Source organism: Tursiops truncatus, chromosome 12, assembly GCF_011762595.2.
Source record: "Tursiops truncatus isolate mTurTru1 chromosome 12, mTurTru1.mat.Y, whole genome shotgun sequence".
Classification (NCBI taxonomy): domain Eukaryota; kingdom Metazoa; phylum Chordata; class Mammalia; order Artiodactyla; family Delphinidae; genus Tursiops; species Tursiops truncatus.
This window is the reverse complement of record NC_047045.1, coordinates 81,095,004-81,115,894: the sequence shown is the minus strand read 5'-3', so window position 1 is coordinate 81,115,894 and position 20,891 is coordinate 81,095,004.

Below are 20,891 nucleotides of genomic sequence, written 5' to 3'. Positions count from 1 at the left end.
GAGCCCATAAACTGAAATAGTATCTATAAAGAACCCCCAGGGGTTACTCAGTTTTCTTGGGTCTCTCCCACATACACATGCTATTAAATTTTTGTTTGATTTTCTCTTATTTAAAAAGAAAGAAAGAAAGAAACTCCATACAGAAAACACCTTTCTTAATTGTGGAGTATGAGCAGAATGCGGTGTCCACTCTCATCAGCAGCCTACGCTGGAGGCCCTGGCAACTGGTCCTTATCTATTTCAGGCACTTGGCCATCTCTCCGCTGTCAGTTGTACTGCTTGTCATGTGAAAGGCAGTCTTTTCCCCGTATCTTAGTAACAAAACAACACAACTTTATTTACTCAAGTGATCTTCCTTTATAAGAGCCTATAAAACACATGGCGGTAACTGATTTAATTTTGCCTTATATGTTCATTTACGTTACCATACTGGCTGTCAACTATTTTGAATAGCACTCCAGCTCTCAGGCAAAACCTTGCAAAGCCCCTGTGCCAGGATATTTTAATTCTCTCTCCTCTGGACATTTTCCATTCTTCTCTAAATTTCAACAAAAGTAGGTGGAGAGAGGAGAGGAGATAAAAGTCAAACGTGTACAGTTTTCCCCCTTATTCACACTGCAGGAAGTGTTTCAAGAAGTTGGTGGTGGGCATGATTTCATTCCTCCACACTCTCCCTGGTACAATTCTTGGTAACTGAGTGCTCACTTTCTTTCACCTTTACTTATGGCTCCAATCGTCCATAAGTCACCTGGACATGTTCCTTCACACAGGGCAATGAATCCTACATGTACTACTTTCAGTGACGGTATTTGCCCAGTGGCAGGGTCTGATTTTTTTTTCATATGCCTTCAACAGCTGGTTTTTCTAATATATATTTAAAGTAAGAATAAAATAATTGGCAAACATTGATGTGAATTAAAGGAACTTTCTGTACAATACTTGACCGTTCTTTTTGCTGATCTTTGATGATTACGTCATTATTTACAGTTGCCAAGGTGACCATGTGAGAATACTCAGTTTGGAATACTTCGAGTCCAAAGTTTGTAGTTCATGTCCTTGTGAATCATTCCAGTTATAAATCAAATTAACTTGACCCCGGGCCATTTCATCAACTATACTTCTGGCAAGATAATACAAGTCTGTCGCATTCTAGGAATAATAAGTTATTTATTGGCCGACCTACAGGAGAAAATGACAGTTTACTCAGAAGCAGAATCACTCTATCAGGAAATCGAAGTGGTTATTGTATTAGAAAAATTGAATAACACCACACACCTGTTTAAAGCAAATCAAAGTGAAATGAAGTCCCAAAGCTGCCAATTGTTGGTGGAAGTTTAAACAGCTACTTCAGATTGGAGGACAACTAGAGGTATTTGTCAAAATATTAAATACACATATTCTTTATATCATTAACAAACAACAGAGACACACCTGGGCTAGATTTAAAAAACAAAAACAAAACCCCCCACAGTATTAGAAGAATAAGAATTAATAACAAAATCTCAGGAAAAATAGGACTCAGTAGAGCCTTAGGGCAGAAATGTTTAGCCAGCTTGATTAAGGTACCCCTTTGGGGACAAATCATCCCCAACCGTTTTCCATTGTTTGTGTTCTCGGGAGGTAGCATCCGATTGGCTTAGTTGGATCGTATGACTCCAATTCCCCACAAGAGGACAGGATGCTAAGTTTCTTCCCCAGGCAGTGCAAGCACTGCCCCCACTGTATTTGCTTTTAAATAACAGCAGAAGACAAAAATGTGAGGTGTTTTGTTATTACATCTCCATTTCCCCAAAGGAAAAGAGGGATGCTATTATCAGAAAGAAAGAGCACGAAGGGTAGGAAGATAAAAACACGTGGGGTCAACATGTTCTATGTGACAGCAGCTCCACATCAGTGATCCATCCAGAGAAATCTATTCATAGGTGTCACACAGGTGGTAAACAAATATTTTTGCAATATTATTCTTAATAGTAAATAACAAAAATAATAGGAATAAAGGACTGGTGAAAGTACTGTACATCCAGACCCTAGAGTTCTAGGCAGCCAGGAAAATCAATGGATTGAAACCATACTGACGCAGGATGATGTCTAATACATGCCAGTAAGTGATTAGAGGATGTTTCAGAAGATTGTATAAAGTATAGTAAAGGTCAAGTAAAAAATTTTGAGATGTATATGGAACAGGAAAGCCTCATAAGATTTGATAAGAAAATGACTTTAGTTTTGTCTTCCACTGTTCCTTTAAAATATCTACAGTGGGATCAGTTCCTCTTCTGTCTCAGGGAGAAAACTCAGGCAGTGTCATGACTTCTGTGAACTCATAGGGAGAAAACAAATCCTATGGTTGCTCTAAGTCATAAACACAGTGTCAATTCCATACTTAAAAATGTCTAATTCTGTACAGTCATAAAAATTCCAAACTTGATTTGATTAGACTTTCTCCCAACCTCTCCTGGAGCCGGCTGTACCTAGAAGCCCACAGACACTGAAGCTGCTGCCCCTTGCCCTCCTGAGGTTTTTACAGCCCTCAGCTTGCTAACGAGTTCTGACCCCTCCAGCATCAAAAGTATGGAAGAGCGTGAGAAGAAGGTGGGCAGGAGAGTTCTTGGCCAACCGAGGGTCCTGGAGGCTGACATCACTCTTTCTCAGGGGCACCTTTGTGGATACTGTAGAGCGCCCCTCAGGAAACATTCAATTGCACTTTCCATGATGGCTGATCCCTTCACAACTGTTTCTTCGGGAGTCAGATCTACATGGATTCTCTTGGTTGACTTAGTTGTCCCTCTAGGACAGAATTTAAATAGCCAGTTCCTTCTAGTGTATTTTTCATTTCAGTTATTGTATTTTTCATCTCTGTTTGTTTGTTCGTTAATTCTTCTAGGTCTTTGTTAAACATTTCTTGCATCCTCTCGATCTTTTTCCATTCTTTTTCCGAGGTCCTGGATCATCTTCACTATCACTATTCTGAATTCTTTCTCTGGAAGGTTGCCTATCTCCACTTCATTTAGTTGTTTTTCTGGGGTTTTATCTTGTTCCTTCATCTGGTACATAGCCCTCTGCCTTTTCATCTTGTCTATCTTTCTGTGAATGTGGTTTTTGTTCCACAGGCTGCAGGACTGTAGTTCTTGCGTCTGCTGTCTGCCCTCTGGTGGATGAGGCTATCCAAGAGGCTTGTCTGCCTTTTATTCTTTATAGTTCTGTTTTTTTCATTTTGAAGTTTTTTACAACAAGCATATCTTCCTGGGTTGTTTTTGTAATTTAAAGAAAAGTTTAAAATACACTGAGTAATTATAGTCACAACTGCACGATTCTAGACTGCAGATGGGGTTGTGTACAGCATATGAGGTTCTCCTCTGTGAGTCCAATAGTGTCCAGTGATCTAGCGCTTAATTCATGCCTTAGACCCTACATTACTCAGGAAGTGCTTACCAGCATTTAGAGCTAAGTAAACTTCACCGCTAACCAGAGTTCAGCACAGGCCATTTCAGAGTTCTACATGGCAGTGTGGCACTAAACAGTTGGAACCCACGCCCTGCAGTAGCAGAATAATGGCCCCCAAAGGTGTCCTAGTCTCCAGAACCTGTGAATGTGTTACCTTCTCACGGCGAAGGAGATCTTGCAGGTGTGACTAATTAAGGATCTCGAGATGGGGAAATTGTCTGGATTAGCTAGTTGGGCCCAATGTGATCAAAAGGTCCTTAAAAGATGGAAGAAGGAGGTGGGAGAGTCAGAGAATGACATGCAACAATGGAAGCAGAGGTCAGAGCGATGTGACCACAAAACGGGAATGTTCACAGTCTCTAGATGCTGAAAAAGACTAGGAAGATTGTCCCTGCCAACACCCTGATCCGCAGATCCCCTCCAGCTTCTCTGACCCCGGGCCAGAGTGACTAGCTGAGTGACAAAGGGCCCAGTCCCTGCAGGGCCGCCACACCATCTAGGTCAGAGGCGATGAAAATGGATACAGCTTCCAGTGTCGTGCTCTTGGCTTGCAGCTTGATCCTGGTTTCCAAGACTTTACATCCATCTTTGCTTCCCTGCTGTCTGCCTTTCAGACTTCAAGCTCCAGCATTGCACGAAGGCACGAGCTCCCAGAGAGATCACTGCAGCAGCTCCCAGAATTGCCCACGGTCAAGTCTCTATAACTGAGCCCTTAAGATTTATGTATCTATATTTATTACTATATCTATCTGTATGTATGTGTATATGTATATCTACAAATAGGCATTGGATAGACAGGTAGATGATAGATAGACAGACAGGGAGATATATTTATCTCCCCTAGTGTCTCTGCTTCTCTGATCAAACCCTGACTGACACAAGGCGCTAGTCAGCATCTCACTGTCAATATCACTGTTAACATTATGTATCATAAAAGCACTGGCTTTCTCAGGTCATACTCTGTACCAGCCAAAGTCTCTAAAAGGATTCATCTCTTTTCTATTCTCAGTAATTAGCAAGGCGAATGACATCCTCCTTATACTACAAATAGGAAAAGTAATTGGCAACAGAAGTCCCTTAAGGCAGGGGTTCCCAACCCCCAGGCCACGGGCTGGTACCAGTCCGTGGCCTGTTAGGAACTGGGCCACACAGCAGGAGGTGAGTGGTGGGCGAGCGAGCAAAGCTTCTGTATTTACAGCCGCTCCCCATCTCTCGCATTACCACCTGAGCTCCGCCTCCTGACAGCACTATGGTGAGTTGTATAATTATTTCATTATATATTACAATGTAATAATAATAGAAATAAAGTGCACAATAAATGTAATGTGCTTGAATCATCCCGAAACCTTCCCCCCACCTCGGTCCGTGGATAAACTGTCTTCCACGAAACCGGCCTCTGGTGCCAAAAAAGGTTGGGGACCGTGGCCTTAAGGAGCCAGGGTCTGACACACCCATCTTTCATTCCAAGAGATACCACGAAGGAAAGCCAAGGAGGAGTAACTAGCCAGCAAACAAGTCCCTCACCCTTGTTTCCCTTGAAGAGGTCACGGGGCCACTTCAGCTCTGGGCCAAATTAGGGACTCAGTAAATAGGATGCATTTACATGTATAAAAATTAAATCTTTTGAGTATTTTGCTTTTAAAGAGCTGACCTCCCTCTGCTTTGTTAAACAAAACTCTTCTGATTAGCTCTAACCAGGCTTGAGTTGGGGATTACTTGGCCTTGGCAAGCTTCAAAGTGAAGCAAGTCAAAGCAAAGCTAACATGAGGGTGTGATTTTTGCATAGGATGTTTCTTATTTATTGGTTTAACCAACTCTTTGACTTCCCTGAAGGTCTAAGATAGAGAGACTTGATACAAGAAGACGCCTGCACTGCAGAGCCTCCCTGAGCCCATAAAGCTGTCATAAGCTCGAGCCACAGAGCCGCCTGCTGCATCGATTTGGCGCTCGCCCCTGCATTTGTGCTGCGTGTCGATCTCAGTTCTTGTTTTCTGTGTTGACTGGATTGCTATTTTGACACCTCCTCCTATCAAGAGGAAGGGAAACAATCTCTGAAGAGAAACAATCTCGGTCACCTTCCCCTCCTTTCCCTAAGTTTAGGAAGCTCAGAGGGTGCACAGCCTTTGGGAAGGTGCCACCTGGCCATTTCATCTAGTCACATGAGACCCCACCGAGACGTCTCACGTGCCTAACCACACCATTCTTCATACTCGTGGGTCTTCCTGTGACTCCTGTGCTGCACGTGGGACACAGGGACAAGTTGGCGCCCCCAGCACTCCACAGGTGGGAGGGGAGGATGGCGAAGAGCCACCTGAAGATGAAAGCAAAGGGGCAAATATGTCTCAAATAATATCCTGCCCCCAGCGATCACTGAACTTTATTCTACGTGCTTTACATCTCCCAAACAAGATCTTGATTCCTTCCAGGCCATCAGCTGTGCCTTATAACTCTATGTCCTTACTGGTCAGCAGAGTACCAACCAATGCATTTTTATTGTTGACAATTATCCTGTGTAGATTACATACACCGTACAAGGACCCGTGACTTAAGTCAGAATTCCCCAGACGTGGACCCCATGATGAAGATTCATACACAGGTGATGTGTTGATTGTGAAAGCAGTGCTCCCAGGGCCGACTGGGAGGTGAGGAAGGCGAGACGGGGGGTCCAGCAAAGGCTCAGTCTCAAGCCAACGCCCCACAGAGGGTCACTGCAGCCTGATTCCACAGAGGAACCTCAGAGGATAAATTACACCTCAGGGTGGTCCCCACGCGAGTCAGGGAGCTGGGCCTGTTGGTATTGGGGATAAGGGCCTCCCATAGCCAAGGGAAGTCCTTTAAAAAAGGTTGGGGAGCCCACAGACATGGAGGGAGAGGGTCCAAGAGGATGTGAGCAGATCCTGGGCACTGACCAGTATAGCAGCCCCACTGACCAGGACAAGAACTCCTGAAGGCAAGTGCTGACGCCGAAACACATGATTCAGTGGCTGTGAGTGTAAAAAAAACAGAGGGAAGAGAAGAAAATGTTTAAAAACTCTTCAAACAGGGGTGTGCACCCCTCTGGTTCACTGAGATCCTTTCATGTATAATGTCAGCAGTACTGTGACTTTTTGAGCCATGGCTTTGGGCCAAGAATTTATCAACTGGAACAGCAAAACACCACACAATGCACATAGTGGTCGTCAACATACACAGATGTCAGCTGGCAAGTGCTAGGACACAGAGCAGAGAATGAATTTTATCTGAAATTCAATTTACAGATATTGGGAGGTAGTATGTAAATAATATTTATTCATGCAGATGTGTTATTCAGTTTAAGAAAAAACTGGTCTCATAAAAATTCCAGAATGCTTTTATAATATTTTGCATATGATATTTTAAAGGAGCACTCCTAGAAAATATGGAAAAGTTGGAAAGAAGATTATCGCTTCTAACTTTGAAGCACCTTTTTCCTTTAGAACAATGGTTCTCAGAGTGATATAAGGGTGTTTCCAGGTCAGCTGCATCAGCCCACCTGAAAGCTTGTTAAAAATGCAGGTTCTCGGGCCCCATCCCAGATGGACTGAGTCAGAAATTCTGGGGGCTGGGAAGCTGTCACACCCCACGATAATTTTAAACTAGTGCCTTATTATTGGATATATAAGTTGTTTCCAGCATTTCACTGTTGTAAACAATGCTGCAGTGAACATCCTTGTACTAGAACCTTTGTGCAGTCAAGTAGATATTTTGTAAATCTCTTCTCTCTGCACCTCTCTCTTTCTCTCTCTCTCCCTCCTCTTTGTCTCTCTCAAACAGAAGCTTTAAGAATGAGGAAACTGCCCTGACTCAGCTTCTTTCTCCCTCTCTCACTCACTCTACGACAAAGCCCAGAATACCTGCTGGGGACTCGGGTGGGAGGGGAACACAAAAATAAGATTGTATTAACAACTCTCATTTCAAAGATTATATTAAGAACTCTAGTTTTTGATCCATCTCCTTGCATTTTCTTTTTACCACCTGCGGAAAAATGCTGCCTGCCTCTCTAAAAAAGTAGCCCATAATGTTTCCTGAACTGAACCGCAAGGCAGATCTTGTCAATTTCTGTTTAAAGTTTATGGACGGGACTCCCAAGGGGGCAGAAACGGCTACTTCCTCTTTTAGGGTAAAGCAAGAAAGAAGAGAGGAAAAGGAACAGAGAGGGAAATTGAAGACAGTGGAGAAGCAGAGAGTGAAAGGGGGTGGAAGGGAGGTGGGAACTTTTCACAGGCTTGTGTCATTAAGTGCAGAGCAAAGCAAAGCTGCTGCCTGGTGCCCCTCATTACCGGAGCACCCATTATACACCCTTTCCAGAGATACCCAGGCAATCTGTGCTTCCATAAATCCTGCATTTTTTTCTTTACAACCTCAAACAAAATTCCATTTCTGCTAAAGTGGCTGCAGGCCATGATAAACACATCTCCAGCAATTTCTGCCCCTCATGTCGGCAGAGTTCTTGGGCTGAATTTAATCCGAAAAGCTGAAGTTGCAACCTCCTCGGCTACAAAATTTTAAATGTGTTTCCCTTTGACCATATAATTGGGATAAGAAAGGTAACTCCCACAGAAATATCAACGTGCATCTGAAATTGACAAAGGATGAAAAAATCATCCTTAGGCTAGTGATATAAACTCATCGCCATCTCTTCCATCCTGCGTCACTTGCACCAGTAAATGCCAACTGCACAACTGTCCAGTAAACTTGCTGGAGTTATTATAAGTATTTAAAATTTCAAGAATCACCTGACCAAGAATGTGAGACTGACTAAAAATAATAACATGGTTCCACCCTGTCTGTAATGATGTCGGTTAGCTGTAGCTGGTGGCCTCATCTTCCACCTCTCCTCCTTGCTACCCACCAGGATCCCCTGCAGCCGGCCCCCCATCCCAGACACCTCACTGTGCAGCTGCCGGGGCTGCAGACCCAGCCCCTCTCTCCTGCCATTGGCTCCGCCTTGTAGAGTCTCCTTCCTGCCTGCTGGCGCTTCCACCCACCGCATGGAGCCCACTGTGGGCCACTGTTGGGTTTGCTCCATTCTGACACTGGGTCGTGGGAACTGTATATCTCCCTGCCTGCCCCCCACCCAGACTCTGAGTCCTGTGAAGATGGGGCCAGTGTCTTCATCCTTGCTCTTTGGATGTGGGGGAGATTCCCCCCAAAGCCTCAATCCCTGGACCCACACCCCTTTGGGCTGTGAGTTTGCAGTTTCTTCCTGCCTTGCCAAGTGGAGTCTACTCCCCACCCGCTTGAAGCTGGGCTTGGCCATGTGAAGCATCTGGGTCAATGGGACATCAGCAGAAGTGACAGGTACCCCAGGAAGGAGCCAGGCCAGCCTGACAGAGAACAAGGTGTGACAGCATCCAACCAGCGACCCAGGAGGGAAGCTACCCTAGACTAGCTGGAGAGAGGTGAGAAATCACAAAATGCCCCTGTGTGAGGAACAATGGCTAATTTACGCATGAAAAGAACGGGTACTGTCCTAGTTTTCACAAACTCTGGAACCTCTGCTTACATACTTCCTTATGTTGTAGATACAGGACCTGTGTCTGTAGGTCCTGGAGAGATAGAGCCGCACTCACTGGCTTTCGGGCTAATCAGCCTGGGATTAGGAAACACCGCAAGCCTGTGTTTGGGGATTTGGGTTAGAGTCACATCACCTCTGGAGTCAGGAATACCGAAGTCGGGACTCGGGGTCCCCGATGGACCCTTCCTCACAGGCTGAAAAACCCATCCTCTACCCAGGACTGCTCTACTCCCCAGGAGGGCCGGACACCAGCCACGCCTCCCACGAGCCTGCACTTGTACGCGCACAGGCACACCTGCGCCAACGCATTCGCGCACGTGCAGACACTGGTGACAAAGGCCATGGGCCCACCTTGGCGGGAGGCTGCTGCTTTCTTAGCCTGGCAGACTGGGCCATGCGATGGCAGAGACGCTGCTGACAGAAGGAGACCCCGACTGCAGGGGCCTGGATTCTTCCCGAGGAGCCCAGCACGCGATCAGACCTCGGAAGCAGCGGGTTTAGCAGAGACTGAACTCCCCCTGTAGGCCATCCTGCCGTCTTCCCACGGATGGACCTGAGGACCGCTCCCGGGCCACTTCCAGGTGACAAGAGTGAGGCTCCAGAGCCCTCGGCTGCACCTGAGGCACCGAGGGAGCTGGGGGTTTCCTTCTCGACTTCCCAGGAGACTTTACAAAAAGGTTACTGCGGGGATGCAAGGAAGGAACGCAGTGTCAAGGGCCACCTGGCAGGTTGGACCAAGGGGACAGTGCCGCTCCTTGACTGTCTTACTTTGCGGCACTATCATTAAATATTTTAAAATCCCACATATGTCTTCCCCCCAAATTTAATTTTAAACTGTTCTTGGGCAAGAATCACATGTTATACTTTTTTAAACTACTAAGAAAAGTGCTATGAACAATGGGAAATACACTTTGACTTGAATCAACATGAAAAGGAGGAACATACCCCAATGCCTATTATTTTTAAATGATTACAGATCAGGTCTCCACTGACAAAGTGAAGCGGGCTTACCTGGTGGCGCAGTGGTTGAGAGTCCGCCTGCCGATGCAGGGGACACGGGTTTGTGCCCTGGTCCGGGAAGATCCCACATGCCGCGGGGCGGCTGGGCCCGTGAGCCACGGCCGCTGAGCCTGCGCGTACGGAGCCTGTGCTCCACAACGGGAGAGGCCACAACAGTGAGAGGCCTGCGTACCGCAGAAAAAACAAACAAACAAACAAAATCCAGATAGTGCAGGTGGGTGGTGGAGACCACACAGGGCTGTGGGTCCGAAAGCCTCATCCCTTCTGGGCATTTCCGGTTCCGCCCCCGACTACTGCTTGATGCCGGGAGAATGACGTCACTCACCTGGGACCCGCATTGCATCATTTGGACCACTTTTAAAGGGAAAATTTGCTCCCTCCACCCCACAGTTGGATTACTTCATTTTCTGGAATAACACATAAATTTACACAATGATAAAGTAAGGTGTGAACCATTTAGGCTTATAGCTCTTAGGTATCACTAAAGCACCTGTTTAAAACATTTTAAAAATAAATAGTAGCAACGCCACAAGTCAACAGGACTCAACCGGCAAAACCGACATGAGAGAGAATGTCACGTTTCTAAGCAACCCTGCGCCTCACCTCCCCCCGCACCTCCAAATGCAGTATTGACAGTGGGAGTCTTTTGCACGGGGGTGCTCCTACTGTAGTGGCTTGGTGCAAAACCTGTATTGTTACAGGGAGCCCGAACCTCACTGGGCCTCCCTTGGCAATTGAAGTAGGAATACGTGGCACCAGCCTGACCATGAGCACAAACACAAATGAGAAAACAGAGCAGCAGGGCAGCGCTTAGAAGGGGGCCATCCACATAACCCAGAATACACATCTGTTTCAGATTATCACCGAAATCCAAGCAAAGGTTTGATCTTGTAGAGAACTCAGAGGCATTTCCAGGATCTGTCACAACACTCCAGCTGGAGAAATACTGGAATCAAAAACCTCTAAAACCCTTCAAGTCCGTTCTGTTCAAATCTAACCTCACTGGAGCCTCAGAAACACCCATTGCAGTGCACAGATCTGCCACCAGAGGGAAATAGAGAGCCATCACAGTAAAGATGCGGCGACGTGGAGTCACTTCCTCCTACACTTGCCAAGCAAAGAGCTTGCTGGCAACTGTTCCTCCTCTTCCCGCGGGTCCTAAAGATATAGTTTGACCAAGCTAAGTGTGATAGGGGTACAAATAATACGAATTCATTCTTTTACTCAAATCAGAGGAGTGTTCTCTTTTTATTAGTTTCTTTCTATTTATCTGCATCTATTGAAAAAAGTTTCACTGGATGCCTACTGCGTGCAAGAAAAAGACGTGAAAAGAAAAAGTTGTTCACAGAATTCTAAATACATTTCTAAGCTAAACTGAGTTGACAGTTCTCAGAGATTCTCTCTCCAAAACTCACTAGTTAGGATCTTCACAGAGCATACAGAGTGTACGGTAGGAGAGAAGGATGCATTGTTTGAAAAAAGCAAAGAGGTATGGGTACCACGGGTGGCTGTACTCGGATGGAAGGAAGCGCACTGCTTTACTGCCTCCTGGGCTCATCCCTGTAGAAAATCACTCTGCTTCCAGCCATTCATTCAGGTAACAGACAATTCTGGAATATCAGCTGTGTACTCAGAATGTAGTAGATGGTTTGGGTATTGAAAAGAAAAGTGAGACCAGGTCCCCATCCTCAAAGAGCTGCCTATATAACCTAGATGAATGAACCAAACTAATATGCAAGACGAGAGAAATAAGTACTAAACAGAGTGGTGGGAAAAATAAACGAATGGAGGAAGGGAAAGACGCCATTGTTAATTATGAGCGAAGGGACCCTTGGAGAAGCCACGGGAGGAAAGGAGAAATGGGGACAATCATACCTGAAATGCACTCATCTCATGATGGTGTGAGGCGATGTGGCTTTATCAGATGTATCTCTATGACTATTTGACCTTCCTGAAAAACAAACAAAAAAATTATATCCTCTGTGGAGGGGAAGTGTCCCAAGGCCTCACTTGCCTGCAGTGAGCAGCGAGGCTTGCAGGCATCAGGACCCAGGCTTCGGGACTGCCCCATCCCACCGCCACCCCCACCCCAGTCTGTTCTGCCCATAAGTGCATGACAGCAACATCAGAGCGACCTACCACTTCCTGTGCCCTGTGCTCCCTGCTGCTGAGCTGGGCACCAGGTCGGAAGGGAAGAGAATGCCCCCTCAAATTCTTTGGGGGACTGTGCTTCTGTGCCCCCAAAGCCACATCACCTGGGCTGCAGGTCTCAAGAAGCAGCTCCTTTGACCCACCACCAGCACCAGCCTGCAGAGCTCTCTCTAGAACGGTCCCCAGAGCCATCCTGCTGCTGCCTGTCTCCCCTCTCAACCCAGGCTTCTCTGCCCAAAACTTCCCTCTTCTCTTCAGCCACTAAAGAAAACCTCATCTCCTGTTAGCGCACAAGGAGTCACGAACTAGCTTGTTCTTCCGTGTGACCCTCAGAGAGCTGGCTGATCCCGGATACTGTGAGTGACTCTGACCCTGACAGCAGTGTACGCCCTGTGAAAGGAGCCAAGCAGAGAGACCAGGGTGAAGAATCAAAATCAGTGTGTAGAGAAAAGCCTGCTCCAAGAGTCACTGCAAATCCAGTTTACTCACAGTTTTGCATTGAGACACAAGCCCTGCCCTTCGGGTAGGCGAGTTTGGTAAATGGTTTTACTCCTATAAAGTTGGGATTCCGATTTCCTCATGAGTATACATCCGTCCATTCTTTCAAAAACAAACAAAAAAAAAGGCTGTATATCTACAAAATACCAGGCATCCTGCTGAGCCTAGAGCTACAGAGAGAAATACAACGTGATCTGCATCCTGGAAAACGCAGCGCGCTGAGGAGACAGGTACACCTGCAAATCATAATTCAGCTGAAGGCTTCGTGCGCATGCGTGTGTGTGTGAACGTGTGCGTATAAATGTGTAAAATAAACCACGGTTAGAGACTTGACACGCAGTTTTCGCTGTACCGGCTATTTTTATTTCATACACCAGGTTAAAGACAGCTGGGGCCACTAGAGGTGGAACCACCACCTTGTGGGCTTGGATAAGAAACGTTCACAGATGGGCAAGAGACCGAAGGGCCACACACAAATGAGGCATGAATAATGGCTACGGTGCCTGAGGAAGCTGAGAAAGCAAGGCCACCTGTAGGTTACGCCGTTGTTTTGTTTAAACTCACGAAGAAAAGGTTTTGATTTGCTTTGTCTTCCAGACCTCCTTTAGCAGAAAATTACTTAGACAAACTAGATGAATGAGAACATTTGGGGTAATTTTATAGAAATCAGCCCTAACTGCTCCACTTACCATGAATTGGTTTATAGGAGTCAGAGATGCAAATATGCCAGGAGGATTCTGGAGAGACTCACAAAAATCAAAATCAGAAAACACGTGGCCCGGGCTTCCCTGGTGGCGCAGTGGTTGAGAGTCTGCCTGCTGATGCAGGGGACGCGGGTTCGTGCCCCGGTCCGGGAGGATCCCACATGCTGCGGAGCAGCTGGGCCCATGAGCCGTGGCCGCTGAGCCTGCGCATCCGGAGCCTGTGCTCCGCAACGGGAGAGGCCACAACAGTGAGAGGTCCGAGTACAGCAAAAAAAAAAAAGAAAGAAAGAAAACACGTGGCCCCATGGGACCCAGTGGCTGCCGTGAGGGCCTCTCCACCTCCCACTCGGTCCCCCTTGTCTGCCTCGCTCTGCTTTTCCCCTTTGCAGACCGACTCCCTCCTCTTCCCCAGAACACATGGGGGTATGTCGTCCCTCGAGGCATCCCCAGCCTTTCCTCTCACAATTCCAGTGCCCAAGAGGTGGTTTCTTCTCCTCATTCCAGTTGCAAAATCCCTCGGAAACAACTCTGTTCTATTTTGGGTTATTCCTGGAGCAAGAATTGACTGTAGCCGGGAGCTGTGTGGAAAACTATTGGCCGGGCCAGACCCAAGCAGCCAGTGGCAGCCAGGTCGTAGAACAGCTGCTCTCCCCAAGCTGCAGGACAGGCCCCAAAGAAAGGGATGGAAATGCTATCACAGAATAGACTCCTGCATAGACTAATTGGCCAGAGGCTACATTTATTTCAGATGACCTCAGCTTTCAATTGATAATCTCAGAAATACTGCCTTGCAGAAAAGTCTGGAAGAGAAGCTCTTTAACTCTCAGAACTGAGAACCTGTCCCAGTTCACTTCAGTTTCCCTTCTCCTGCCCTGAAATTGCTCTTTTCCTCCCACATTATTTAAAGAAAGTTAGAGACGAATGAGACATGATTTTTTTGATATGCGACCTTAAGACAGGGGCTTCATTTGTTTTTTTTAAATATTTAACAGATTCTCTGTATTTGGAAACTACCATGAGTGTAAGTCTATACAAAGATGAACATAGTGGTTTCTATTTGCGGTCCGTGCCTGTCCTTACGTGCAGCACGCAAACCAAAGGCATCTAGAACGTGCACCTTGGCATGGAATGCTGTCTTTTTACCAAACGCAAATGATAAATCCAGTAGCAGAGACTATGCTGTAATATGCTGGAAGCCGAAACCAAATCAGACTGTTTGGAGATCTTGAAGAAATTACTGATTTTGAATCTTAGTTTCTTTATTTAGAAAATTGGGAGTTGGGGCCATATTATCTTTCAAGTTGCAGCTAAATCTAAAATTCTGAAGGATCTTCTGAATGACTATAACAGTTACTGATAGAAAATTCTTAAGAAATGCATGCTTTCTGTTGATTACCAGTTAGAACTGAGTCGGTCAAAAAGCTGATAGTCACCAAAAAACAAATTTTTTGAATTAATGCTCTCAAGTTACCAGAAGAAAGCAAGTCATTTATTAGAGCTTCTCTTCTCTCTGAAAATTTTGCTCTCTGCAAAGGCGGGGAGCCGAGCCCTCTGCCTTCGCGAGGGGGGCTTGTACCGCCACCTGTGCCGCTATAAGAAGCAATTGCTGGGGGACCCAATTTCTATCGGACACTAAGGGGGACCGTGCACAGCTTTTCACTCGCTGGCCCACATTGTTCTTTTGGGTAAGAGTGTCCAACAATTGATTGAAACTTCTGCAGTGAGAGGGGTTGGATGACCTGTTTCGTGTAGGAATAAGCCTGTAAGTCACATTTGCTGAAAATGGACCCGTGTGGCATGAAGTTCTTTAGAACTCAGCAGGTCAAACCAAGTTGAGGGGGAAAGAGACAAAGAGATAGAAGGAAGGAGTGAGAACTCGCTACTTTCTAGCCAGTTGACAGATAGAGAAAGAGCGAGAGAGCGAGCGAGTGAGGGAGACCGAGGGCAGGCGCATGCGCGTAGAGCCTGAGACGTCCGCTCGGAACGCGCTTCTCACAGTGCCCCAGCCCGGAGCGGCCCGCATGTGTTCTGGCTGCCCAGGTCCAGTTGGGTCATGAGACTCGATAAGCTCAGCTCCTCGCTGTCCTGGAGCAGCCCCAGCATGCCTGGTCCCCATTCTCTGAGAGCATCCCCAGGGAAAAGCCGTGATGTGGTTCCCGCTCCAAAGAGAACGGTGAGTAGGGAGACTTCAGTCTGAAGTCCGCTGGGCCCTCAAATACTAAAGGGATCGAGCATAGCAGATCTCCTCCCCAGAGGGACCTAAAGATAGCCTCCAACTTAAAGACCATTGTTCATAACAGTATATATTGGTTGACCCAATATGGGTTTATGTAGATATCTAGAATATGTTCATATGAAGGTCTGGAATAATCTCTACTGGAATGTTAACCATGATTAGCTTAAAAGTAGGAATTTTTGTCAGTTTTGCATTTTCACTATTTATGTATTATTCATATTTTATATTTTTCTACAATGAGCATATATTTCTTGTTTTTTTAAGTTTTTAAAGAAATATTTATTTAGAAATCTCAAACTAAAGCTATATGGGGAGGAGGGGAACATTTATTGAGGCTAAGAGTTAGTATTGCATATCCTAACCCCAAATCTAAACCTCTCCTCCATATGTTGGTGTCTTCTGCCCTTTCCTAGTTTATTGTTTTTCCCTCTTCCTCTAAGTACTGGGGGAAGATCACACTGAATATTGTGATACAGTGTGCTCTCAAAGTGATTTTTAAAGTTCACTTAGAAAGAAACATTTAGGGCTTCCCTGGTGGCGCAGTGGTTGAGATTCCGCCTGCCGATGCAGGGGACACGGGTTTGTGCCCCGGTCCGGGAAGATCCCACATGCCGCGGAACGGCTGGGCCCATGAGCCATGGCCGCTGAGCCTGCGCGTCTGGAGCCTGTGCTCCGCAACGGGAGAGGCCACAGCAGTGAGAGGCCCGCGTACCGCAAAAAAAAAAAGAAAAAAGAAACATTTAGCATAGAAGAGAAAAAACAAGTCTTCGTATTTTCAGGAACATAAATGTCTGAACTTAGCTTACGATCGAGCATGATCATAGTTCTGCATACAGAGCACCAGCCCAGCACGTATGATGTTAAATGACTGTGATTTGTTAATTCATTTACAAATGATGTTAAATTCAAATCCACAGTGTTTGTTGATCTTAAATTAATTTAACACTTGTTAAATGAAACGTCAGTTCATTTAAGGAGTGGGTCTCTTTCTTAAAAACAGCCCTGTAGTGTTTTATGTGAAATGATATATCTTGGAGCAAAGGAAGGAGAAGGGATGAGAGGTTTAAATTTCGACCACCTCAGCCAAAGGCAGAGGGGCCCAGATCCAGCGGGCCTGGATGGTGGCCCAGAGGATGGGGCGCTTTGCGAGATATTCTGGAGGCAGAAATCAACAACGTTTGCTGTCAGGTGAGGAAGAGTGGGTGAGGGAGATGGGCCATGATACTTGCACAAGCCTTTTGGGGGAAAAGGTCAATAAATTGATTACTAACTAGTAACGAACTACTCATTTGCAAGAAGAGAAAGACTGGTTAGAATTCAACTTTTTAAATCATCTTGTAAAAGCAAAAGTAGGCTAGGGCCTGTAATTTCATCAGCCAGCATTCCACCGACGAGGGCCTGATATCAGGTACCTTCTTCTGCTTCTCGTAGCCACCCAGCTGGCTTGACACCAGAAACTGGCTCACTGTGACCCTGAGTGTGTAGTCATTTGGGGAATGAAGAGTCAGTCCACAGTGACACCCAGATCCAGCACCTCCATCACCAACTCTGATGTTTGGGGACACCCTGCCCACCCCGTGACCCCTGCTTCCATGTGTCAGGGACGATCACCTACAGATTTATGGTGGCAATCCTGCCGGGACGTGACTCCTTGTCAGCACACATCACAGCGCTGAAAGATCACTTCCATACGAGAGAAGGCCTGAAATCACAAGGAGCGCTGTGGCCGGGTGATTGTCTGAAATCCAAGCACTGCTGGTGGAAACTCCGAGTCAGGCTCTGGGGCTTTACACGGATCGTTCTGCAAATCCGAAAGTGGAAGAGCCCTCGGGCTGTGTCTTAGAAAAGAAGTCATATGCTCAAATCTAAGGGTCAGCCTGCTTCTCGTTCCAAAACTTCATAGAAACAGGCTATGGAGAGCCCAAGCCTTGCTCCGCGAAATCACGTCTCTGTACCCTCCACCCGTACAACTGATTTCCTTAAAATGTATTAAAAATGACAAAAATTCCTCTCATTTGGAAACTTTATTTCCAGTGGGGCACAGAATTAAGATATAATTCAAAGTATAACATTCCTTTTTGTTAACTTGTAACAAAGTTAACAGAGAGACAAATATGGGGAAATGCGAAAGGAGAAGCAATCTGAAAGAAAACAGAGAATGTAATTCTTTCCATCAGTAAGCTTTTCAAAAAGATGCACCTACTGGTCAGAGTCTATAAAATCTCAGGTACGTATAAAGTCCTCACTAAGTGCCGGGCACTGTTCTGAGCACTCTGGTTACAGAACACAGCCAGCAGTCACAATAACCCTATGGGGAAAATACTATCATTATGACCATTTTACAAAGAGAGACGGAGGCATGGAGGTGAAGTAACTTGTCCGAGGTCATGGCTAGTCTGTGGCAGAGCTGGATATAAACCTCTCAAGGCACAGGCTAGGCTCTGCTATCCTGGTCCTCTTCTAATGGTAAATAACAAAATAAGTGTCTATTGTAGATAACTTTGTGACTCAGCAGAGGAAAAGCAGAGGCAGCTCAAAATGTCTCGGCCAATGTCCTCTGGAATGACCCCCATGGAACACGGGCAGTAAGGGTCCCAACTGTTCATCCCGCCTCGCGGCCCTGACCCCGGCCTCCCGGGCGCCGGCCTGCCTCGAGGTTTCCACGTCAGCCAAATCCACACCTCCATCCTCAGAGTTACTTTTCTGGTGCCCTGATTCCTTTTCCAAGCAGTCATGCTCTCGGTGTTGACCCTCTTGGGGGAGGTTAGAGGAATCTCTCTAAGGCGCAACTGACCGACGGCTGTGGTTAAGTGTTTGCCTTTTTAAAGAGGAGCTTCTCTGATGGGTAGAAATATAGGCAATGTGGCAGAGAATAAAGAACTCAATGAGGGACATAGTTTTAAAACAGATATTTTTAAATTGAGTTATCATTCACATACGAAGTTGTTCAACCACCACCACTAATTCCAGAATATTTCCATCACCCCTAACAGAATCCCCAGACCCATTAGGAGTAACTCCCCCATCTTCCCCATCTCCTGACAACCACTAATCTACTTTCTGCCTCTATAGATTTGCCTGTTCTGGACATTTCATATAAATGGCATCATATAATATGTGACCTTTTGTGACTGGCTTCTTTCACTTAGCGTAATGTTTTCCATGCATGTTGTAGCTAGCATCGGTACTTCGTTCCTTTTTATGGCTGAATAATATTTCATTGTAGGGACAGACCACATTGTGTGTATCCACTCATCAGTTGGTGGACGTTTGGGTTGTTTCCATTTTTGAGTGTGAATAATGCTGCTATGAACATGCATATACAAGTTTTTGTGTGGACATGTATTTTCATTTCTGTTGTGTAGACACCTAGAAGTGGAATTGCTGGATCATGTTATAATGGAATGTAATATTTAACATGGAAAATTTAGAAGAACCCATTAAATCATAGCAGGTAGGTGACTGCCTACAGCCATCCTACTACTTACAGCTGTGTAACCTCAGGAAAACCAAGTGACCTCTCTGAATTTCAGGGAGTTTTTGTTTTGTTTTGTTTTGACTGTTATTGTTGTTTTTGTATGTTAAATGTCTTAAAACGTTTGCCTCTCAGTTGTATAAATAAACTAAGGTAATATACATAAAAGTGTTTATAAACAATGCAGTGTGAGATTCCTGAGCTATTGTCATTGCATCCCATGTTGGGCAGGGAGGCCATTCACATGGACCATCCCATATGCTGGTGTTGGGGCCCAGGGCAGACCGCCCCAAAATGTGCCTCAATGGCATATTGGTTATTTTGAAATTGAAGTTACTTAAGAAACGGCCAATGCAAGCGGGATACTCTGACCGCCCTTTCTGTGTCCCTGAAAGCAAGAAATAGATCTCTCATGCGAAAGATGCTCTCCCTGCATGCAGATATAGAAGGACATCCTTATCACCAAAGCTAAGGAATTCAGGGCTGAGAAGCCTATATATACATATAGGCTGAGAAGCCTATATATACATATAAGTTTGTTTATATATATATATAAACAAACCCCATTACTTCTTTAATTTAGTACCCCAAGCCCAAACTCTGTTTAGATTCTCCACTAATTGGACACCCAAACCTACGTTTCTTTGTCCTGTCAGTTCCTTACAAATTTACTGTTTCTTTGTCTAAAAAGTATAAAAGCTGACCGCTCTCATTTCTATGGGACCTCCATGCCCATGAATTAAAATGTGTTTTTTTTCCTCCTGCTAATCTGTCTTGTGTCAATTTTATTATCGTCCAGCCACAAGAACTGAAGAGGGGCAAGGGGGGAATTTCCCCTCCCCAATAGGGGGACCACCACCCCTGTCCCCATGCAGCCCAGGCTCTGCCCAGAGAGCCCATGTCCTCCCAGCCAGTGGCATTGCTAAAAACTGACCTCACGAAAGGCTCCAGGTGTGATTATGCCTTAATGAGTTAGTGCCCCGGTCCAGGAAGATCCCACATGCCGCGGAACGGCTGGGCCCGTGAGCCATGGGCACTGAGCCTGCACATCCGGAGCCTGTGCTCCGCAGTGGGAGAGGCCACAACGGTGAGAGGCCCGCGTACCGCAAAAAAAAAAAAAAAAAAAAAATTTAAAGTTTGTTGGGTTGAACAATTTGCACCCTTCAAAACAATGGAGTTTTCACATTATGTCCTTAAATTACTAGCATCACCATGGTACAAATCTGTATCAATTAGAACTGTAAGTCTTGCATTCTATTGTTAAGAGTCAGCTCTGTGTCAGCAGGCACAACTTGGTTGATTCCTGGTTATGTAAACTCAGGCACATTCTGAATTCTCAGTGTTCTGTTGTCCTCTTGGTTAAAATGGGGATAATAACAGTACCAACCTCAGAGGGTTGCTATGAAGAAAAACACGAGACAGTCTACATAATCCCCTAGGAAGTTTCATGACATGCAGGAAGCCTTCAGTTAATATTAATTGTTACTCACCTCAAGGGCAATTTCCACCGGGGTCTTTCCCTAGAGAAGTCCGGAAAACAGCCATTTAGGTACTGTAGTTACCAACTCTGACCAGAAGGAGGCGCCCAGCCTCCAGGACTGTGATGATTTAGCTTCCAGACGGAGCCCTGCAATAGAGAATTCCGTTTGGGGGTGGAGGCAGAGGTGTGTTTAGAAACGTCAAGAAACCCTCAGGTTTTAAAGGTCACCACAAGGACATTCCGCTGCACCTCCTTCTCCGCCCACCACCTGTTTAGAAAGGGCAGTGGTGCTGAGGTGTGGGACGAGAGAGCAGGGGGGGCGGGCCCGGGGACACACGAGGAAGAAGCTG